The following is a 22,697-nucleotide window of genomic DNA, read 5'->3' on the forward strand; positions in this document are numbered from 1 at the left end:
TTCGTCCCTGCTGGAACCACAGGTCCCTCTGTACGTTCTGGAGGCTGGTCTCCCTGGAAGAGTTGATAATTCATTTTATGAACGTCATCTTCTCCACATTTTGTGGAAGCAACCTCCTACGCCTTTCGCTGACAAGGTTCCCGGCTGCACTAAACACTCTTTCGGAGTACACACTGGAGGGGGGGCAACTCAGGTAAAATAGAGCCAGTTTGTACAGGGACCTCCAAATTGCTTCTTTTTCCTGCCAGTACAGGTACGGACTGTCTGACATGCCTACTTGGATGCTGTCACCGATGTAATCCTTTAACAGACAGACGCACGCTTGTCACTGCTGCTTTGAGGATTCAAGTGCGGCTACAGCCCACACAATTCACAAAGACAGAAAAAAAAAAAAGAATATTTTTATTGTTTGTGGAGCACACTTTGAGGGTTACACCACCCTTTAACAGACAGACGCACGCTTGTCGCTGCTGCTTTGAGGATGCAAGTGCGGCTACAGCCCACACAATTCACAAAGACAGAAAAAAGAAGAATATTTTAATTGTTTGTGTAGAACACTTTGAGGTGTCACCACCCTTTAACAGACAGACGCACGCTTGTCGCTGCTGCTTTAAGGATGCAGGTGCGGCTACAGCCCACACATTTCACAAAGACCGAAAAAAAAAAGAACAATATTTTAATTGTTTGTGTAGCACACTTTGAGGGTGTCACCACCCTTTAACAGACAGATGCACGCTTGTCGCTGCTGCTTTGAGGATGCAAGTGTGGCTACATCGCACACAAGTCACAAACACATTAAAAAAATAGTTTTTTATTTTTTGGAACACTTTGAGAGTTACACCACCCTTTAACAGACAGACGCACGCTTGTCGCTGCTGCTTTAAGGATGCAGGTGAGGCTACAGCCCACACATTTCACAAAGACCGAAAAAAAAAGAACAATATTTTAATTGTTTGTGTAGAACACTTTGAGGGTGTCACCACCCTTTAACAGACAGACGCACGCTTGTCGCTGCTGCTTTGAGGATGCAGGTGGAATCTAGACGGGATTTGGAACCGAGGACACACTACCTCCATCAATTGTCTAAATCCCACTGCACTAATGTCGGATACCGGACGCACGTCTAACACCAACATAGCAGTCAAGGCCTCAGTTATACGTTTTGCTTCAGGATGACTGCTGTCGTACTTCATCCTCATCGCTAGGGACTGTTGGAGGGTCAATTGTTTAGTAAAAGTAGTGATGTTCCTACTTCCTCTCTGGGATGATGAACAACTCCCAGCAGCAGCAACAGCACTAGGAGGAAGAGGTTCTTGATCTTTCCCTATTTTATTTTTATCGGAGAAAGTTTGGTCCTCCATTTATGTTATATTGATATATATACGTGCGGCTAAAGCGCACTCAAACACAGAAAATATTATTTTATTTTTGCTGGAGAGTAGTGCACTTTGTGGGTTACACCACCCTTTAAGAAATGAGCCAGCCGGCTCTTTACTTATGGGACACAGGCGCACGCTTGGCGCTGCTCCTTTGTTGATGCACGTGCAGCCACAGTGCACACAATTCACAAACACAGAAAATAATTTTTTTTTTGGTTTGGACTGGAGTGTACTTTTGGGGGTTACAGCACCCTTAACGGTCAAGCCAGCCGGCCCTTTACTTATGACACAGGCGCACGCTTGGCACTACTTTGTTGATGCACGTGCGGCTACTGCGCACACAATTCACAAACACAGAAAATAATTTTTTTTTAGGTTTGGACTGGAGTGTACTTTCGGGGGTTACAGCACCCTTAACGGTCAAGCCAGCCGGCCCTTTACTTATGACACAGGCGCACGCTTGGCACTACTTTGTTGATGCACGTGCGGCTACTGCGCACACAATTCACAAACACAGAAAATAATTTTTTTTTTGGTTTGGACTGGAGTGTACTTTCGGGGGTTACAGCACCCTTAACGGTCAAGCCAGCCGGCCCTTTACTTATGACACAGGCGCACGCTTGGCACTACTTTGTTGATGCACGTGCGGCTACTGCGCACACAATTCACAAACACAGAAAATATATTATTTTTTTAGCACTTGGGGGGAGCACCCCTGATGGACAGAGCACCCCCTGGACAACACTACAGCACTCCTTTAGGACTGGGACACTGCACAGGACTTTGGAGTGGACACAGCCCCTATGGAGAACTGACTGCACAACACAGTCCAGCCAGCCCCTATGGACTTTGAAGTAGTGGACACAGCCCCTATTAACAACAGCAGCACAGCACAACACAGCCAGCCCCTATGGACTTTGAAGTAGTGGACAACAGCAGCACTACACTACACTACACAGCCCTAACTCCCACCCTCCCTCTTCACTGTCCACAGCCGAGTGAGAAAATGGCGCCGACGTGGGTACCTTATATAGGATCCAAAACCCGCGAGACTCGGAAGGCGGGAAGATGACGTTTTGCCTCGATTTCAGAATCCGAGTCAGGCGGGAAAAGTCGAGCCTGACTCGGATCGGACTCGGATCGGGGGGGCTCGGGGGGGTTCGGATTTCTGAAATCCGAACCCGCTCACCCCTAATATATATATATATATATATATATATAATGATATGGACTGGCACTGCAAAAAACACAGATAGCTGCTGCCGGTGCCCTCACAGGGTATCAGATAATAAAACGAGCAGAGTGCAGCACTCGTGGCATGTTGCAATAAAGACAAGAGACGGTAAACCGTTACCGTCTCTTGTCTTTATTGCAACATGCCACGAGTGCCGCACTGCTCGTTTTATATATATATTAGGGGTGTGCACCGGCCACTTTTCGTGTTTTGTGTTTTGGTTTTGGATCTGGATCTTTCTTCGTGTTTTGGATCTGGATTGGTTTTGCCAAAACCACCCTTCCATGTTTTGGGTTCTGGGTTTTGTGTTTTGGATCTGCATTTGTTTGAAAAAAAAGCATAAAAACAGCTAAAATCACAGAATTTGTAGGTTTTTCTGCTCCTATGCTATTATTAACCTCAATAACCTTAATTTCCACTCATTTCCAGTCTATTCTGAACACCTCACAATAGTGTTTTTATGTCCAAAAGGTTGCACCGAGGTAGCTGGATGACTATGCTAAGCGACACGAGTGGGTGGCACATAACACGTGACCCATCTAGGCGTGATACTGCAGTGGCAGACAGGATGGCAGTTTGAAAAACTAGGCCCCAAACTGTACATAATGCAAAGAAAAAAAAGAAGTGCAAGATGGAATTGTCCTTGGGCCCTCCCACCCACCCTTATGTTGTATAAACAGGACATGCACACTTTAACAAGCCAATCATTTCAGGACCAGGGTCTGCCAAACAACTGTGGCTGAAATGATTGGTTCGTTTGGGCCCCCACAAAACAAGTTGGCAATTAATCTGTCCCTGCACAAACTGGCTCTACGGAGGCAAGATGTCATCCTCATCCTCCTCATCCACCGATTCCTCACCCTCTTCAGTGGGTACATCCTCATCCTCACAGAGTATTAATTCGTCCCCGCTGGAATCCACAACTACAGGTCCCTCTGTACATTCTGGAGGCTGGTCTCCCTGGAAGAGTTGATAATTCATTTTATGAACATCATCTTCTCCACATTTTGTGGAAGCAACCTCCTACGCCTTTCGCTGACAAGGTTCCCGGCTGCACTAAACACTCTTTCGGAGTACACACTGGAGGGGGGGCAACTCAGGTAAAATAGAGCCAGTTTGTACAGGGACCTCCAAATTGCTTCTTTTTCCTGCCAGTACAGGTACGGACTGTCTGACATGCCTACTTGGATGCTGTCACCGATGTAATCCTTTAACAGACAGACGCACGCTTGTTGCTGCTGCTTTGAGGATGCAAGTGCGGCTACAGCCCACACATTTCACAAAGACAGAAAAAAAAAGAAGAATATTTTTATTGTTTGTGGAGCGCACTTTGAGGGTTACACCACCCTTTAACAGACAGACGCACGCTTGTCGCTGCTGCTTTGAGGATGCAAGTGCGGCTACATCGCACACAAGTCACAAACACATTAAAAAAATAGTTTTTTATTTTTTGGAGCACTTTGAGAGTTACACCACCCTTTAACAGACAGACGCATGCTTGTCTCTGCTGCTTTGAGGATGCAAGTGCGGCTACAGCCCACACAATTCACAAAGACAGAAATAAAAAGAACAATATTTTTATTGTTTGTGTAGTACACTTTGACGGTGTCACCACCCTTTAACAGACAGACGCACGCTTGTCGCTGTTGCTTTAAGGATGCAGGTGCGGCTACAGCCCACACATTTCACAAAGACCGAAAAAAAAAGAACAATATTTTTATTGTTTGTGTAGCACACTTTGAGGGTGTCACCACCCTTTAACAGACAGACGCACGCTTGTCGCTGCTGCTTTGAGGAGGCAGGTGAAATCTAGACGGGATTTGGAACCGGGGACACACTACCTCCATCAATTGTCTAAATCCCACTGCACTAATGGCGGATACCGGACGCACGTCTAACACCAACATAGCAGTCAAGGCCTCAGTTATACGTTTTGCTTCAGGATGACTGCTGTCGTACTTCATCCTCATCGCTAGGGACTGTTGGAGGGTCAATTGTTTAGTAAAAGTAGTGATGTTCCTACTTCCTCTCTGGGATGATGAACAACTCCCAGCAGCAGCAACAGCACTAGGAGGAAGTGGTTCTTGATCTTTTCCTATTTTATTTTTATCGGAGAAAGTTTGGTCCTCCATTTATGTTATATTGATATATACGTGCGGCTAAAGCGCACACAAACACAGAAAATATTTTTTATTTTTGCTGGAGAGTAGTGCACTTTGTGGGTTACACCACCCTTTAAGAAATGAGCCAGCTGGCTCTTTACTTATGGGACACAGGCGAACGCTTGGCGCTGCTCCTTTGTTGATGCACGTGCAGCCACAGTGCACACAAGTCACAAACACAGAAAATATATATTTTTTTGGTTTGGACTGGAGTGTACTTTGGGGGTTACAGCACCCTTTAACAGTCAAGCCAGCCGGCCCTTTACTTATGACACAGGCGCACGCTTGGCACTACTTTGTTGATGCACGTGCGGCTACTGCGCACACAATTCACAAACACAGAAAAAATATTTTGTTATTTGGTTTGGAGTGTACTTTGGGGGTTACAGCACCCTTTAACGGTCAAGCCAGCTGGCCCTTTACTTATGACACAGGCGCACGCTTGGCACTACTTTGTTGATGCACGTGCGGCTACTGCGCACACAATTCACAAACACAGAAAATATTTTTTTTTTGGTTTGGAGTGTACTTTGGGGGTTACAGCACCCTTTAACGGTCAAGCCAGCCGGCCCTTTACTTATGACACAGGCGCACGCTTGGCACTACTTTGTTGATGCACGTGCGGCTACTGCGCACACAATTCACAGACACAGAAAATAATTTTTTTTTTGGTTTGGACTGGAGTGTACTTTGGGGGTTACAGCACCCTTTAACGGTCAAGCCAGCCGGCCCTTTACTTATGACACAGGCGCACGCTTGGCACTATTTTGATGATGCACGTGCGGCTACTGCGCACACAATTCACAAACACAGAAAATATATATTTTTTTGGTTTGGACTGGAGTGTACTTTGGGGGTTACAGCACCCTTTAACGGTCAAGCCAGCCGGCCCTTTACTTATGACACAGGCGCACGCTTGGCACTACTTTGTTGATGCACGTGCGGCTACTGCGCACATAATTCACAAACACAGAAAATATTTTTTTTTTTGGTTTGGACTGGAGTGTACTTTGGGGGTTACAGCACCCTTTAACGGTCAAGCCAGCCGGCCCTTTACTTATGACACAGGCGCACGCTTGGCACTACTTTGTTGATGCACATGCGGATACTGCGCACACAATTCACAAACACAGAAAATAATTTTTTTTTTGGTTTGGACTGGAGTGTACTTTGGGAGTTACAGCACCCTTTAACGGTCAAGCCAGCCGGCCCTTTACTTATGACACAGGCGCACGCTTGGCACTACTTTGTTGATGCACGTGCGGCTACTGCGCACACAATTCACAAACACAGAAAATAAATTTTTTTTTTGGTTTGGACTGGAGTGTACTTTGGGGGTTAAAGCACCCTTTAACGGTCAAGCCAGCCGGCCCTTTACTTATGACACAGGCGCACGCTTGGCACTACTTTGTTGATGCACGTGCGGCTACTGCGCACACAATTCACAAACACACAAAAAATATTATTTTTTTAGCACTTGGGGGGAGCACCCCTGATGAACAGAGCACCCCCTGGACAACACTACAGCACCCCTTTAGGACTGGGACACTGCACAAGACTTTGGAGTGGACACAGCCCCTATGGAGAACTGACTGCACAACACAATCCAGCCAGCCCCTATGGACTTTGAAGTAGTGGACACAGCCCCTATTAACAACAGCAGCACAGCACAACACAGCCAGCCCCTATGGACTTTGAAGTAGTGGACAACAGCAGCACAGCGCAGCACAGCACAGCACAGCACAGCACAGCACAGCACAACACTACTCTGCACTACACTACACAGCCCAGCCAGCCCTAACTCCCACCCTCCCTCTTCACTGTCCACAGCCGAGTGAGAAAATGGCGCCAACGCGGGTACCTTATATAGAATCCAAAACCCGCGAGACTCGGAAGGCGGGATGATGACGTTTTGCCTCGATTTCAGATCCGAGTCAGGCGAGAAAAGTCGAGCCTGACTCGGATCTGCCTCGGATCGGGGGGGCTCAGGGGGGTTCGGATTTCAGAAATCTCCGAACCCGCTCACCCCTAATATATATATATATATATATATATATATATATATATATAGATACTGTATTTATATATATGTTTATATGTATATATATATATTTATATATATATATATATATATCTCATATATATGTATATATACATTTATATGGATACACTGTATATACTGTTTGCATGTGTATATACATATAATTTTTTTAAAACTTTTTTTGTTTGTCCGGTAATGTCGGCTGAACCCCACCATGGGGGGGGCCTGTCTGCACCTTTGCTATGGGCCCGCACAGAGCTAGTTAAGCCCTTGATACTGCAGGTAGGTGCACAGCATAGCATAGCCTTGAGCAGCCATTATTCCTATAGCCAGACTGCCCCACCTGCTCTTGGGAACTTTTAAAGGCATCACAATCAATTTCCAACCAAAGGAATGGTGTTTAGAAGCTCAAAGGGAAAACATTGATGTTTTGCTTTTATTCGATTCTGAGTGAAATTCCATTTTCAGGGGGTCATTCAGACCCGCTCGCGAGCAAAGGACGCTCGCGAGCAAAGGACGCTCACAAGCGGGTCATTGTTTGCCGAATGCGCATGCGCACGACGGTGGGAGCTCCGTCGTGCGCATGCGCGAGACCCGGCGAGCGATGAGGAATACGTCGCTCGGGGTCTCGCACCAAAGGGGGCGTGCTGTCAGTCACCATCGACTGTCAGTCACCCACCTTTGGTGGGCATGCCGGGGGCGTGGCTGCCAGACGGAGGCATTCCCATGGGAACGCCTACCGTCTGAGTCCGGCCCCACTGACATCAGTAATGATGTCAGTGGGAGTGATTTTGGCTCTGACAGAGCCAAAATCACTCCTGGGCTTGCTGCAGCGAGACCCTACCGCAGGGTCTCCTCGCAAGCCCGATGGTCGCGATGGTCAAAGACCATCGCGACCATCATCATGGCCGCTCGCTATAGCTGTAGGTGGTCAGCTCCATTTTTAGGGAGGAGGGCACTGATTCAGAGCGAGCTCTCTGGTCAGAGTGTCCGGCTCTAAATCAGGACGTCTGTTCGATTTGACATTCGATTTTGGGTTTAGAAAATCTCCAATAGCAAATTCGAATGGAAATCGAACCAAAACCGAATGGCAAATCGAACAAAATCTAAAATCGATCTATAGCAAATATACCACCTTTGGTGTCATCTCCATCTGCAGCCGTATCACTAGTATCATCACTAGCATCATCACTAGTATCATCACTAGCATCATCACTAGCATCATCACTAGTATCATCACTAGCATCATCACTAGCATCATCACTAGTATCATCACTAGCATCATCACTAGTATCATCACTAGTATCATCACTAGCATCATCACTAGCATCATCACTAGCATCATCACTAGTATCATCACTAACATAAGCTCTTGACCCACCTCATGATAGATGCAAAATATCCATCTGAGACATGGGTGTTAGGCCCTCATTCAGAGCCGTTCGTTAACAGCAGTACGCTCGTTGCGTTCCGATGTTGAGAAAGCGCGCATGCGTCGGTGTAACACTGCGCATGTGCGTACGGCATATTGCGAGGTTTTTTTGTCTCGTTCGTCAAATTGCGTACAGGAAGTGACATGTCAAATGTGATTGACAGAACAGGGCGTTTTTGGGCGTTGACGGGGGTGGAGATGGAAAAACGCAGGCGTGGCGAGGCGTTTTTTGGGCATACATACATTATCTGATGCGAACGTCAAATGTGTTCGTACCAAGTCATACGTCACTGGATGATCCTCTTTCCGTTCAAACTGCTCGCACAGCTTGGGGTCTGGATTACTCGACCACATTGGCGATGGCCTTCTCCTCCGTCCCGGCCCACCACGATGTTTCATCGATTAATCACGGCTTGTCAGAAAAACAATCAGTTTTGTATTGAAAACCAGCTTGTAATGTGTTTTGAAAACAGTTTTTTTGGTTAGCACAAAACCGTACGCAGGTGGAAATCATAGCTGCTAATGTCAGGATTACACAATCAATTAGCGTACATTTGTTGGTCTGTTTTTTTTGGTTGATATTTGGTTTTTGTGCTATTGTAACAATAATGTCATCATGTTTGTGTGTATTTTTCCAATTTGTTTTTGTCTGGAGAATTTGCATCCTTATGTAAATTTTAAAGTGTTCCTTAAAGTGCCCTTTTTTTTTTTTTCGTTTTAATTTTTTGGGACCTCGTTTTTGCCTTGTGGGCCAGGATTAAATGTAAACCATTTCTAAAATAATGTCAGAATACAATGTCGAACATTTTTTCACAATTTATTGGAAACTAAAAACAATTTCTAGCACATTTTTGGCCCAAACATTTTTGGCAGTGTTATTCATAAAAAAAATTATAATTTGTGCAAACATAAAAGGTATGGAAACTTAAATCAAAAAATGAAAAACAATTCACAAGAAAGGAGAGGGAAGTTTTGGCCAGAAAGGAATATGGGGCAAGCACAGAAGGAGTGTGGGAAAGTAGCCAGTGCTGTCAACGTTTTTTCCCCCGTTTGGCAGGTGGAGGGAGGGAGCCAGACCGGGTCCGGGATGTCATTGGGCTGGCCTGTCCAGAGGCAGATGTTGTGGCCTCTGGACTAGGCACAGGGCTAGGCACATTTGGAGGATTGGCTGATGTTGTGCCAGAGGTGGAGGATCCTGATGTTCCGGCAGAAAGGGAGGTCGGCTCCACCATCTGCTGGCGAACGAGCTGCTCCAGGGCATTGGTGATGCGGATGTTGGCCCTGGTATTTTCCGCCAGGGCCTGACCAATGGTCACGTTGGCCGCAGCATTTTGCTCCAGGGCCTCAGCCACACGTACCAGACTGGCGTCCATCCTCTGCAGAATCTCCGTATGGAAATCCGATTTAAAATTGAGTTCTGTCAGGAGGGACACTGCCTGCGAGGGGGATTGCCCTGGACTGGCTTCTGCAGGGTCCTCAGCCTGATGTACTGGTTCCTCCCCTGCAGAGCCAGCAGAAATTCTGCGGCCAAGGCTCCCCTCTGGAGCAGACTCATCCGCCTGTGTCTCTGTTTGAAAAATGGGAAAAGAGTCACATTAGAATCTACATATTGGCACAATAACATTTCAGAGTTGGTGACATCACAATATTTATCTGGGACAACATGAGGAGCCGCAAAGTCTGGCATGTCCGTATCCATGTTGGACACGCCAAACACCTCCACATCCTGCACACACCCCTGTGCCAGCTCTTCCAAATCATTAAACTCCAATGACACAGGGGTGGGACCCCCACCTGTCCCCCTTGCATGCCTAGCCCTGTCCGCCATTTTTTGCTTCAGGCGATATTTGAAGTCTTGCCATCTGTGGGTGAAAAAGTAGGCATTATTCCTGCATTATTTGACCCTTTTTATTTGTGTTGGTCAAGTTTTTACTTACTGGCGTTTGACATCCCGGGCTAGACGGACATAATCACCCACCCTATTGACAGCACTGGCTATCTCCTCCCACATTCTCCACTTCTGGCTTGCACCCATATTCCTGTCTGCCTGTGGCAGGATGTCCACACACTTCTGAACCAAAACCTCCATCTCCTTTCTTGTGAATTGTGGCTGCCTTTTCTTTTTGCCTGCTTTGGCCGGAATACTGGGCCCAGCAGCCTCTTCCATGTCATCCTCCTCACCTATTTGTTTAAACGTTGAGAAATTTAAGCTTGCAAACTTGCACTATATTATGTTTCAAAATAATCCTTGTTTGGAAATGCATGAAATACTTACCGGCGGACTCTTGGCCATTGTTTCCCTGGTCTCTAGCCATTTCTTCTCTCCAAACAAGAAATACACCAGAACGTTTTTTTTGGGTCGTGACGTATTTATACATGCGTCCTTATTTTTTGTCCGCATCATTGATTGTGCGTTCCTATGATCCCTCCTTAATTTGTGCGGGAAAATAAACACTATTTATGGCTTGGGGCGTCTCGAGTCGAGGTGGCGGTTGTTGGTTGTTGGAGGTTACGTTGGTCGGAGTGGATTGTTGGCGGGATTTGTATTTGGCATTGTTTGGAGTTGTTTTTGGTTTGTCTTTTTGGAGTTTTTTTTTCCGTTCGCTTTTTTTGGTGTGGTTGTTTTCTTTGATGTGTTTTTTTTTGGTAAGTTTTTGCCCGTCTTACTTTTGTTCACTTTGTGTCTCCTTCTTTTTGTGAATTTTGGCTCGTTAATTTTTTCAATAATCTCCTTTGTTAGGTTTCTTTTGGCTCTGCCCCAACGACCTTTTTATCCGGTGACTTATACATCCTCTATTGGTAAGTTTATTTTTTCACTTGTTTATTAAATGGTCATGTTTTTTTTAACGCAACTTTGTTTGACCTTACACTTTTAAACTTTGGTTTTGTGATTCCGAAATGTATGAACTAATTAGCGCTTTTTTATCTGCGTATTTTTTGACTTGTATTTGCGAATTAATTAGCGCATTTTTATCTGCTTATTTATTGACTTGTATTTGCGAATTAATTAGCGCATTTTTATCTGCTTATTTATTGACTTGTATTTGCAAAGTAATTAGCGCATTTTTATCTGCTTATTTTTTTACTTGTATTTGCAAATTAATTAGTGCATTTTTATCTGCTTATTTATTGACTTGTATTTGCGAATTAATTAGCGCATTTTTATCTGCTTATTTATTGACTTGTATTTGTGAATTAATTAGTGCATTTTTATCTGCTTATTTATTGACTTGTATTTGCGAATTAATTAGTGCATTTTTAACTGCTTATTTATTGACTTGTATTTGCGAATTAATTAGCGCATTTTTATCTGCTTATTTATTGACTTGTATTTGCGAATTAATTAGTGCATTTTTATCTGCTTATTTATTGACTTGTATTTGCGAATTAATTAGCGCATTTTTATCTGCTTATTTATTGACTTGTATTTGCCGATTAATTAGTGCATTTTTATCTGCTTATTTTGTATCGTGAAATTGGTTGTGATTTCCCTTTAGCATTTTTTTAATACATTTGGGCCAAAATTGAGGTAGTCTGCGCACTGTCGTTTTGCTCTTTGCCCAAATATGTGTTTCTCCCTTTTTCTGTTTTGTCTTGCACCCAATTTAGATTCCTAAATGCCCACCCTAAATTGTAGCATTGTTTATTTGTTATTATTTATAGGTTGGGAAAATCATGACAATACCACGGCATGTAAGCATCATTGGATTGTATCGTCAAGCTAAGTAATTTTTAAATTATTTTTGGCCAAAAAAACCTTACATTCAATTCTTGCCATTTCAGGTTGATCTTGGTCGGATTGTTCTGGCCATGCTCCCGGAAGCTGACCAACCTCAATCTCGTCCCAGGCGTAGGCATCGTAGGCGTGCAAGGCCCCAGATATATCGAACACGTGTCACCTTTTTGGAATGCCCGATGATGAGGTGTTAAGACGCTACCGTCTTCTGCCCCAAATCATCATAGACACTCTCTCATTAATAGAGAGTGATCTTGAGCGGCAAATTGACAGTCCTACAGCAATACCACCACTTACGCAATTTATGGCGGTGTTACATTTCTGTGCCTCAGGATCATTTCAAACAACGGTGGGAATAGTGGCGGGAATCTCCCAGTCCTCCTTTTCTCGGATCCTGAGGGCAGTGATGGAGGCCCTTTTCAAGCACCTCCATCATTTTATTAAAATGCCTTTGGATATGAGTGCCCTTAGTGTGGCCAAGGCAAATTTTTACCAAATAGCTGGCTTCCCACACATCATAGGGGTTGTGGATGGTACTCACATACCACTTCAGCCTCCAGCATGGTTGGAGGCCATATTTTGCAACCGGAAACACTATCACTCCCTGAATGTAATGGTGGTATGTGATGCCTCCCTCCAGATCCTGTCCCTGAATGCAAAATTACCCGGAAGTGCACATGACTCATTCGTCATCCGGCAATCAGGGATATGGCACAAATTAAACAACCTGCAAGCTGGTGATGCATGGCTTCTGGGTAAGTGGAGACCTTTAGTACATAACAATGTTAAGCTTGATACACAGTGATCCTGATGTTGTCACTTCTTTTTCACAGGAGACAGTGGCTACCCTTGCACGCCCTGGCTGCTCACTCCTTATTTGGCTCCCACACCAGGGCCACAAAGTAATTTTAATTCTGCACTTACAGCCACCAGGCAAGTGGTGGAGCGCTGTATCGGCCTTTTAAAAGGCCGATTCAGATGCCTCCACCGCTCTGGTGGCGAGCTCATGTATTTGCCGGATATGGTTTTGAAAGTTGTGGTCCTGTGTGGGATATTTCACAACATCGCCATAAGGAGTGGTGTCCCAATGCAGCCAGAGGATGCCTTGCCTGAGGATGGCCCCCCCGAGGTTGGTCGGAGGTCAGTATGTGGGGGGCCATACGCGATGATGTGGTGGCCAGATATTTTAGGTAATTATTGGCACCAAAGAAGTTTTTTGACACAATGTGGTAAGGATTTTTGGAGACCATCTAATTAATTTGTTTTTTGTTTCCCATCTTCTGTTTGATTTCATAATCTTTGGGACTCAAACGATGACTACTTCCTGCTACCAAAAACAAACCTTCATGGGGACACATTGGATATATATTCTGGAACCAATATTGCAACGCAACATTTGTGGAATCATGTTGGCATGCTCCTTCGTCAACCAGTTCTTGATTTTTCTTTATTTTTTTCATATGGTGTTTGATGGGTTGTATTTTTTGTTATCACTGTGTTTATTGTTTGTGAGTCCACACTTTGGTTTTTTAGTTATGTTGTGAATAAATGTTTTGAAAGTGTAATGTTGCAAATTTTTTGACCATTGCAAGCTAGTGTAACCAGGTTCACCCACGTTAAAATTGCTTAAGGGTTAATCCTGTAATGACGCAATTTGATCTAAATTTAAATATGCTTTCTGGGTCAAAACCAACACCAAAAGGTATTCTGTACAATCAGTAGGCTTTGTAATCTCGGCCTAAGCAGGTTGCCCCCCAAATTGGAACATGTAAAATGTAGTAATATATAAATTTTCACACTCAAAAAAAGGCCAAGCAGATTGTTACTGTTAGCTGTTTCATGTGCCTGTTTCCCAAAAAACTACAACACACAATCTTAGTGACATTAATTGCAAATACTTGCTGGAAGAGTCTACTTATGTCAGTGTAAACAATCTAAGATTTGGAGACAAGGAATGAGACAGAACGCTAAGTTTAAAATTTTTATTAATACAAATATTTTTAAAAGAAAAAAAAAATTAGGGACGCAGGATCACAGACATATGGTCAAGGACCACCAGCAGCCCGATGACGTAGCCCCGCATCCTTTCGACGCACCCGGCTAGGTCCGCCAAACTCCTCTGGTCCTCTGTGGGTTAGAAAAGTGTGGGGCTTTATACATAATTAATGAAACCCAATGAAAAAACAAGCCAAACAAAGGTATCCAAAAATGACAATATTGTGACCAAAAGCACATTTAACCCAAAAAATCCAAGGACACAAAAATGGACACCCAAAAAATTGCACCAAAAAACATCAGATTTTGACAGGTGGGATATGTGTATGGGGAAATCAGCAGTAAAAGATAAAGACAAACAGAAATCTACACCAAATTCTGACAAACCAAAAAAAGTAAAAGGCACAGACACAGGATTAGATCCAAATATTTAAAAATAAAAAAAAGATAAAAGGGAAACATACCGTTCAAAATGACGCCCGGCCCAGAAGCAACTCCCTCGTCTTCCTCGGAGGTGCCAACATTCCCCAACGAGGTGGGAGGGGTGATTTGGGATTCAGGGAGTTATGAGAGGGGTGGTTGGAGGGGAGGGGGAATTGGGATGGAGGGGAAGGAGCCCCGACACATGTGCCACAGGGTCTGTGCAGGCTAGGGAGGAGGGGGAATTTAGGGAATTTTGGGGTGTGGATGTTTGGCTGGGGGTTGGGGAGAGGGGCCGAGAGCGCCGTCTTTGACGGCGATGACGCCGTAGTCTTCGCTGTGCCCCTAAAAGATGGAAAACAAATTGTGGTTATTTTCGAACATGACCTTGTTAAAAGCTAATTTTTTACACCACAAATATGTAAACATGCCCATGCAGATATGAGTACAAAGAATAAATAGGCCATACATGAAAACATGCCCATGCAGATATGAGTACAAAGAATAAATAGGCCATACATGAAAACATGCCCATGCAGATATGAGTACAAAGAATAAATAGGCCATACATGAAAACATGCCCATGCAGATATGAGTACAAAGAATAAATAGGCCATACATGAAAACATGCCCATGCAGATATGAGTACAAAGAATAAATAGGCCATACATGAAAACATGCCCATGCAGATATGAGTACAAAGAATAAATAGGCCATACATGAAAACATGCCCATGCAGATATGAGTACAAAGAATAAATAGGCCATACATGAAAACATGCCCATGCAGATATGAGTACAAAGAATAAATAGGCCATACATGAAAACATGCACATGCAGTTAGGGCCACAAAGATAAACATGAAAACCAGAGTCCAAAAAACTTACTTTCCGCGATCTGCATGCGAAAGCATGCCAGCAAGCGGGGCGTCCGCCGTTACAGGTCGGACCACCTGCGCTCCAGCTGGCCGATCTGGCGGCGTGAGCCGAAGGAACGCAGGCGGCCACGTACCTCCGCATATGCGGAACGCTTTTCCCTATTGGTGATGGGGGGAGGCTGGCTGGTGATCCGCCTGTCCATCACCTCGGTTAACACCATCAGCTCGCGCCTGGTGAATGCCGAGGCTCTCATGATGGCAATGGTGTATTTTATAACAAACAATTTTAATAAAGACCCGAAAAAAAATTTGATTGGCTAATGTATTTGGGTAATTAACAGGACAAATTCTATTGGTTAGTGTATGAGTCATGTGTTCGACAGGGCCACAAATCTATTGCGAGTTATGATAGGCTTGATGCAGTGACATGCGTAAGCTAATTTAAATAAAGAAATGAACCCAGTAAAATATGCGTGGTTAAAAACAAATAAAACAAATGTTTCATTGGCTCAAACATGTATTTTGACAAATAAAAGCGAATGTTTAAGCCGTTCGTATTCTGCGGGTAAACACAAACACGGACAAGAGTAAAGTTTATTGCATTGCCAAAAAAAAAAAAAATAGACAAGCAATTAAGCTAATTGATATATTGATTGGCATGATACGATTGAGGGAGGTAGGCAGAATAAAGGAGCAGGTAATCGGAATCTGACAGGCCCACTTCCGGGTTGAACTTGTGCGTGCGTTCCCTGCAAGCCACATTGGGGATGTACGCTCGCTATTTGGCACGCTCGTTAGTTAGAGGAGGGGTTGGTAGAGTTTGGGGAGGATGTTTAGATGCGTTCGAAATTACGAGCGAGTGCTTGAATTAACATATTTCTGTACGTACGCCAAACGTACGAACGCCCACTTGCGTCCGGGTCTGAATGAGGGCCTTAGTTTCATCCGGATGCATCAAACAAGTGCAGACATTGGTCTACACAGAACCGGTATGTTATACCGCCGGACCTTAGCCCGGTGGATGAAATACCAATGCCGAAAGGCCGGCAGATGGAGATCCCGACAGGGTAAGTATTAACCTTATCCCTACTCCTGCCCCCCCCTAACCCTAACTCTCCCTTAGTGGTGCCTAACCCTAACCTCCCCCCCTAGTGCCTAAGCCTAACCTCCCCCAGGTGTGCCTAAACCTAAGCTCCCTCCCAACACCCTAAACCTAACCCCCCCAGGGGGGTGCCTAACCCTAACCTCCCCCCAGGGGTGCCTGACGCTAACCCCCCGTCCCCTAGCCTAAACCTTCTGGGGGGAGTGACTAACCCTAAGTCCCCCCCGGGAGTCCCTAAACCGAACCCTCGTCCCCCCGGGGCTAACAGCTCCCGTCGCCCGGCTAATCTACGTTCGTTATGCCGGGCATCAGGATTTTGGCGTGGGGCTAATTATAGACGCCTATCATTAGTCCCATGCCGGGATTTCACTGTTGGGATGCCGGCGGACGGCATTTCGACCGCCGGCTTCCTGACTACATCCCGTCTACACAGCTACCGCACTCCCATGATACTCCCATGAGGTACATCTGTTCTGTGCATCCAAATAATCGCTGCCCAGTCATGGCCTGCTTGAAATTCAGCTCAGACAGAGTTACGTGCTAAGTTTGCACAGACCACACTTGCAGTTTTCGGTACATTCGCAGTCAACGGGACGGTAGAACAATTTATAGCTGCAGTGGGAAGCATTCATATATTTATTTTTTTGTATTTTAAAAACTCATGATTTGAAACTAACCACGATAGTGGCTTTCTGCAGCTGTGTCCGCTTGCATCTTACCCGTCCGCGCTGAAAACGTGCACAGCATCGTGCCATGCAATTGGCCGCGGCTGCATGCGCCACACCGCACGCTGCGTTCACATCATGCAAATCAATAGAGTCGCAGGTGCGAATGCAGCGCACGTACTAGCTCACTGGTGCACCAATCGTGCCATGCGTGGTGCCATTTGCCACAGATGTGTATGTCGGTGGTCCAGGAGAACTCCCAAAAATGTTTGCAGACCACCTAGGAGGTTAGGCCCTTATGAATGATTGTTTGCTGTCACCGAAAGGGTTTCTATCGGTGAGCGGAATCCAAACACGCTGCCTAACACTGAGATAGAACCCGTGTGCATTGCTCACCCTGAGTGATTCCAAGCTGGGAAATGCGAGGCAGTGTTTTGCCTGAATGTGTTGCTTATTTTTTTTTATCTCTCTCTTTTTTTTTTTACTTCTTTCTATCAGAGGAACTGCAAGCTCCAGGCACAATGCAACTCTATGGCTACCTGCTGTGTTTATTCTGTTTTGAAATGGTAAAGAATGAGTATCTGTAAAGCACAAATTGGGATTAGCCGCTGTCTGCTGCAAACGATGATAAAGTACTAAGCAGAAACAATGTTTAACTTAATGAATCTTTATTTTTGAAAGGATAATAGCAGAAAAAAACTCTCAGATTGGAAAGAATAAAAGGATTCTTCTAGTATTCAGTTCAGTAACATCATTTGTTAACACATTGAAGCCTGCTGTCCCTATATTTGGCCCTGAGCAGATGCCGCATAATCTGAATACACAGCACTCAAGACACAATGAACCATGACAACACTGTGATGACATCAGGGACTCCAGGCATTTAAAATGAGGGTTTAGCCGGCAAGACAGCACCTGCTCACTAGCTTGTGTATTAATGTGCGCACTACTATTGCGCTTACAGTGTGTTCCCATGTTTTTATAATATATATTGTTTGTGTTTTTAGATGTCGCCAGGTGGGTTTGCTAAAAATGCCACCACAGTATAGTAACACTCCTTTGTTCTGTAGGAGATGTAGCTATTTGCTGTGGGCACAACTCTGGGTGGCATCGGATCCGGATATACATGCTGCAACAATGACAGGTTAACGACTGACAGATGGCCCCTGGGTCATCACAACTGCAGCGAGTCACTGCCAGACCAGGAGTGTGTAAAAAGGGAAGCAGTCGAGAAGCCGATGGGCGAAATCCTGACCGCCAGCTTCCCGACTGTCTAATCTCGGCAAGGTACTAATGACAGGCATCAAAATCCCGACGCCTGTCATTAGACCTACGCCGGGAGCCCGACACCCAGCTTACGGATCGAAGGTAAGTCGGGCGTGGACAGCTGTTTAGGTTAGGGGCTCCCAGGGGGACTTAGGGTTAGGCCCCCCCCAGGAGGTTAGGGTTAGGCTAGGGGAAGGGTGGGTCAGTGTTAGGCACCACCGGGGAGAGGTTAGGGTTAGGCACCCCCCCAGGAGGTTACAGTTAGGCTAGGGGAAGGGTGGGTTAGGGTTAGGCACCCCCCCAGGAGGTTAGGGTTAGGCTAGGGGAAGGGTGGGTCAGGGTTAGGCATCCCCGGGGAGAGGTTAGGGTTAGGCACCCTCCTGGGAGACTTAGGTTTAGGCTACGGGGAAGGGGGGGGTTAGGTTTAGGCACTTGAGGGGGGAGGTTAGGGTTAGGCACCCCTAAAAGGAGAATTAGGGTTAGGGGCTTCCGATGTCGGGATACTGATTCTGTTTAAAAAGGTACAGTCATGCCGCAGAAGGGGGTTTGTGTAGATGATGTAACCTAGTGACGGGCATGGCTGGTCTAGCCATCTTTCACATGCCAGTAGGGCCGATGGCTTGATGGGCCGGTTCGGCGGTATGGATACCTGGTTGAGCAGCTCCACCCTGCATGCTTGGACAATGTGTGCCATGTCCTGTGACTTACAGCACAACCCTATGGCCTCCATGATGCGTGCCTTATGTATGCGCACAGGAGGGATGCCGGTGCACTTTTAAGCCTCAGTCTACTCCTGATGAGTGGTGACAGTTCTGGTTGGGGATACATATTTTTAGTTGACAGTCACTAGGTTAACAGTGAATATGCCCACAGAGCACATTTGTAATTTTACTTAAAGCATTTAAACAGTGTCAGCAGTATAACTTTAAACATGATCATAAAGCAGCATGTTTAAAGTTATAATGCCGACATGGTTAAAATGCTTTAAGCAACATTACAACCATGGCCCGTATTCAATTTGGAGCGAAAAGTCCGTTTCCGCATGTTTTTGGCGGAAACTTTTGGCCGATGACATGATTTTCGCCTGTTTGACTTTTACCCCGTATTCAATTTGGAAAACTTTCCGCCTAGGCGGAAAGTCAATGCAATGTAATAGGCGAAAAAGTTTCGCCTATGAATAGCAGGCGGAAAAAAGTGCAGAATTGGGGTTTTGAGGTGCAACGTTGCGGGAACCCCCCTGCAGCCTTCAGACAGTCCCCCAAAGGTAAACTGTGTCAAAAAAAATGTTGGGGTACAAAGTTGAAAACTAGCGAACTTGACTCTGGGGGGGGGGGGTCCCCAAGTATGAACCAAGTGTTTTTTTGATTGCAGGTGCTTGCGGCAAGTGTATTTTTCATGATTTTTCAACTTCACTTTAGCAACTTTTAAATATGCAGACCCCCATTTTCAAGTACCCCAAATTTGCTGGGATAACTTATTTTCTGGAAAAAATACTCCTGAATACTATTCTGCACCACGTATACAAAAACGCTATTTAGCAGCTATTCAGCCCGTTTAAAAACACCAAATACCTTCAGCAAGCCAAATCGGGGGGTACCATAGGGAACTCTCATCTCAGAGCATCTTTTGGGGGGTCTCAGGCTGATTTCCCCAAAAATTACAGTACTTTTTGTCTGTTTAAGTTTCGCCGGGTCCCGTTTTTGCGAACTTCCATACTGAATACGGGGTAAAGCCGGGACGGCCGCGATAATTTTCCGCCTGCAGAACAGGCGAAGTGGGCAGAAAGCCCGGGCTGCGAAAAAGTATCGCGGCTCGGCTCAAATTGAATACGGGTCCATGTCGGTATTATGTCAACTGCAGTCTCCCATCAGCATATTCACTGTCATAGAGCCTGTCGGCAATATGATTACTTCCCTTGCGGCTGGAATGGACACAATAATGAGTGGTGTGATACTTTGTGCATGCATCAGTAGCAGGAAGACTTTGAACTTGGGGCCTGATTCAGACCCCTTCGCAAGCAGCCGCTCGCTCGTTCCTGGCCGATGTTATGCAATTGCGCATGCGTACGCATCGCAGTGCGCGTACTCGAACTAGTCCGAGCGATCGGGTAGAAATCAGTCGCCCAGCATAGACAGCCCAGCTGAATGAGTGACAGGTCAAGCTGTCTGTGGGTGGTAACGGGCAGCCACTGGAAACGGGGGAGTGGAGGTGCGAATGCAGGCGTGCCTGAGCATCTTAAAGCCGTTTCAGAGGCATGCATAATTAACAGGCAGCGTCATAGTACACGTCACCAGGTTGAAATATACACTGAAGTGCTCGCAGTGCTTGTGGAAGGGTACAGTCAACCGCAAGCGCTGCGGTCAGATCCGATGGAACCCGATGTACCGATGGTTGTACATACTTCCTGGAGATGACGTTTGCAAGTGTGCAGCTAAAGACAGGCTGGTGGGCGTCTGCATGCACAAAGTGATCGCACACCAAGACATAGTGGGAGTGCTTATGCCTTGCCGTGCGATCGCCTGCCTTGACGTCACTTAGCTGAATTTGCATACGCTGGGAGCGAGCGGCCGCATCTAGCGAGCCGGTCTGAGTCAGGCCCTTAGGGCCTGATTCAGAGCCACTCGTAAGCGGCCACTCGTTCGTTCCGAGCGATGTTTGCACAACTGCGCATGCGTACGGATCATAATACGCATGCGCGAACCAGTCAGTGCGGCCAAAAATCGTTTGTTCGCTAAATAGCGAATGCCTGCTATTTTGAGTGACAGGAGGAGGCGTATGTGGGTGGTAACAGGGAAAGGTGCTTGAAAACGGGGAGTGGAGATCCGAACGCAGGTGTGCTTAAAGGTCAAAACTGGCGTTTTATGGGTGTGCATAATTAATACAGCAGCGTCATTGACCACGTCACTGGGTTATTTTATAGTCAGAACTGCTCGCAAGATTGCGGTAGGAAAAACCAACCACAAGAATAGCGAGCAGTTCATACGCTGGTCGATGTACTCGATTAATCTAATAAATAGCGGACATGACGTAGGATGCGAGCGGCCAGGGGGCGTAGTTTTCCAAAAAACGACCGCATGTTTTGTACGCTTGTTCAGACCTAGAGGCGTGAACAGACCGCAAAGAGCGAACGGTTCATTTGAATAGCCACCCTTCTTTCTGAACGAGCGAGCGCAAATAGCATCCGGCTCTGAATCAGGCCCTTAGTCCCTATTATTATGATTATTATTGCTATTCTTTATTTATATAGCACCACAAGGGGTCCACAGTGCCTTACAGAATACATAGGCAGAAACAGTATGAAGAAAAAAGTGACTCACAGTACAGAAGAACATTACAGGAAATGGACAAGTTTTACAAACATTGTTGCAGAAGTGATCATAACACTGAAATGAGTATTGGTGCAGCCAATCCCAAAGGTTTGGTGCTGCTGCTGGCAGTAGGGAAGGAGATGATGTTATAAGTGAGTAGAGAAGTAAAGAGTATGTGACATCAGCCGGGATCGCGCATAAAGTAACAGCGGTGAGAGATAGCAATCAGGGCTGGTGTCATGTTTCTTGGCACCCTGGGCAAAATTTTAGCTTACCAACCCTCCTACCCACTTCCCACTTTTGGAATATAAAAATAATAATTCTTACCTGCTCCTGGCTGGCAAGGCTGCAGTCCAGACACATGGATGTCTGATGCAAAATGTTGTCCAGACTCCACTGCTGCTGTAAGGTTTCTAGATGAGGGTGGTAGGAGCCTAAATGTTATGACTTAGTGGCATATACAGTATATATTCACAATGTAGCAAGCAGAACTCCCCAATTCACAAAAATTGCAGTAATGCAGATGCTCTCCGATACATTTTGTCTCACCTGGAGATCAGTAAAACATACATCAGGAGGCAAAATAAACAGTTGCTTGGGGCTTAAACCAACATTTAAATCATACTTGCCTACACTCCTGGAAATCGCGGAAGGTTCCAGATTTTTTGGGCAATCCCCCGCACCTCCGGAAGTGTAGGCAGATCTCCCGCATCCTGCCCACTTCCTAGTGAAGTGGGCAGGATAGGGAGATTTAATGAGGAATTCACGTGTCCACGAGGAGGGACGGGACTAAACGACGAGACTTGCTTCATTTAGCCCCGCCCCCTATGCGCAGACCCGCGAATCACAGACTTTTCTGGGAAAGGGTCGGGGCCTAATTATGTCACTTGTCCGACCCCACCCCCAAACCGGCCTGCAACAGCAGCTTTCCGGGCTGCTCCTGGAAAGGCTTCATACAAAGTCGGAGGGATGTAGTTTATAGACCGGCGGCTAAATGCTGCCGGTCTATATCATGACAGCAGAAGCCCAACAAGAGACTTAAGATAGTAGTTGATATACTGATGCCTATCTTAATCTTGAT

The sequence above is a fragment of the Taudactylus pleione genome, unplaced genomic scaffold (genome assembly GCF_031769625.1).
Source record: "Taudactylus pleione unplaced genomic scaffold, aTauple2 ptg000070l, whole genome shotgun sequence".
Lineage (NCBI taxonomy): Eukaryota > Metazoa > Chordata > Amphibia > Anura > Myobatrachidae > Taudactylus > Taudactylus pleione.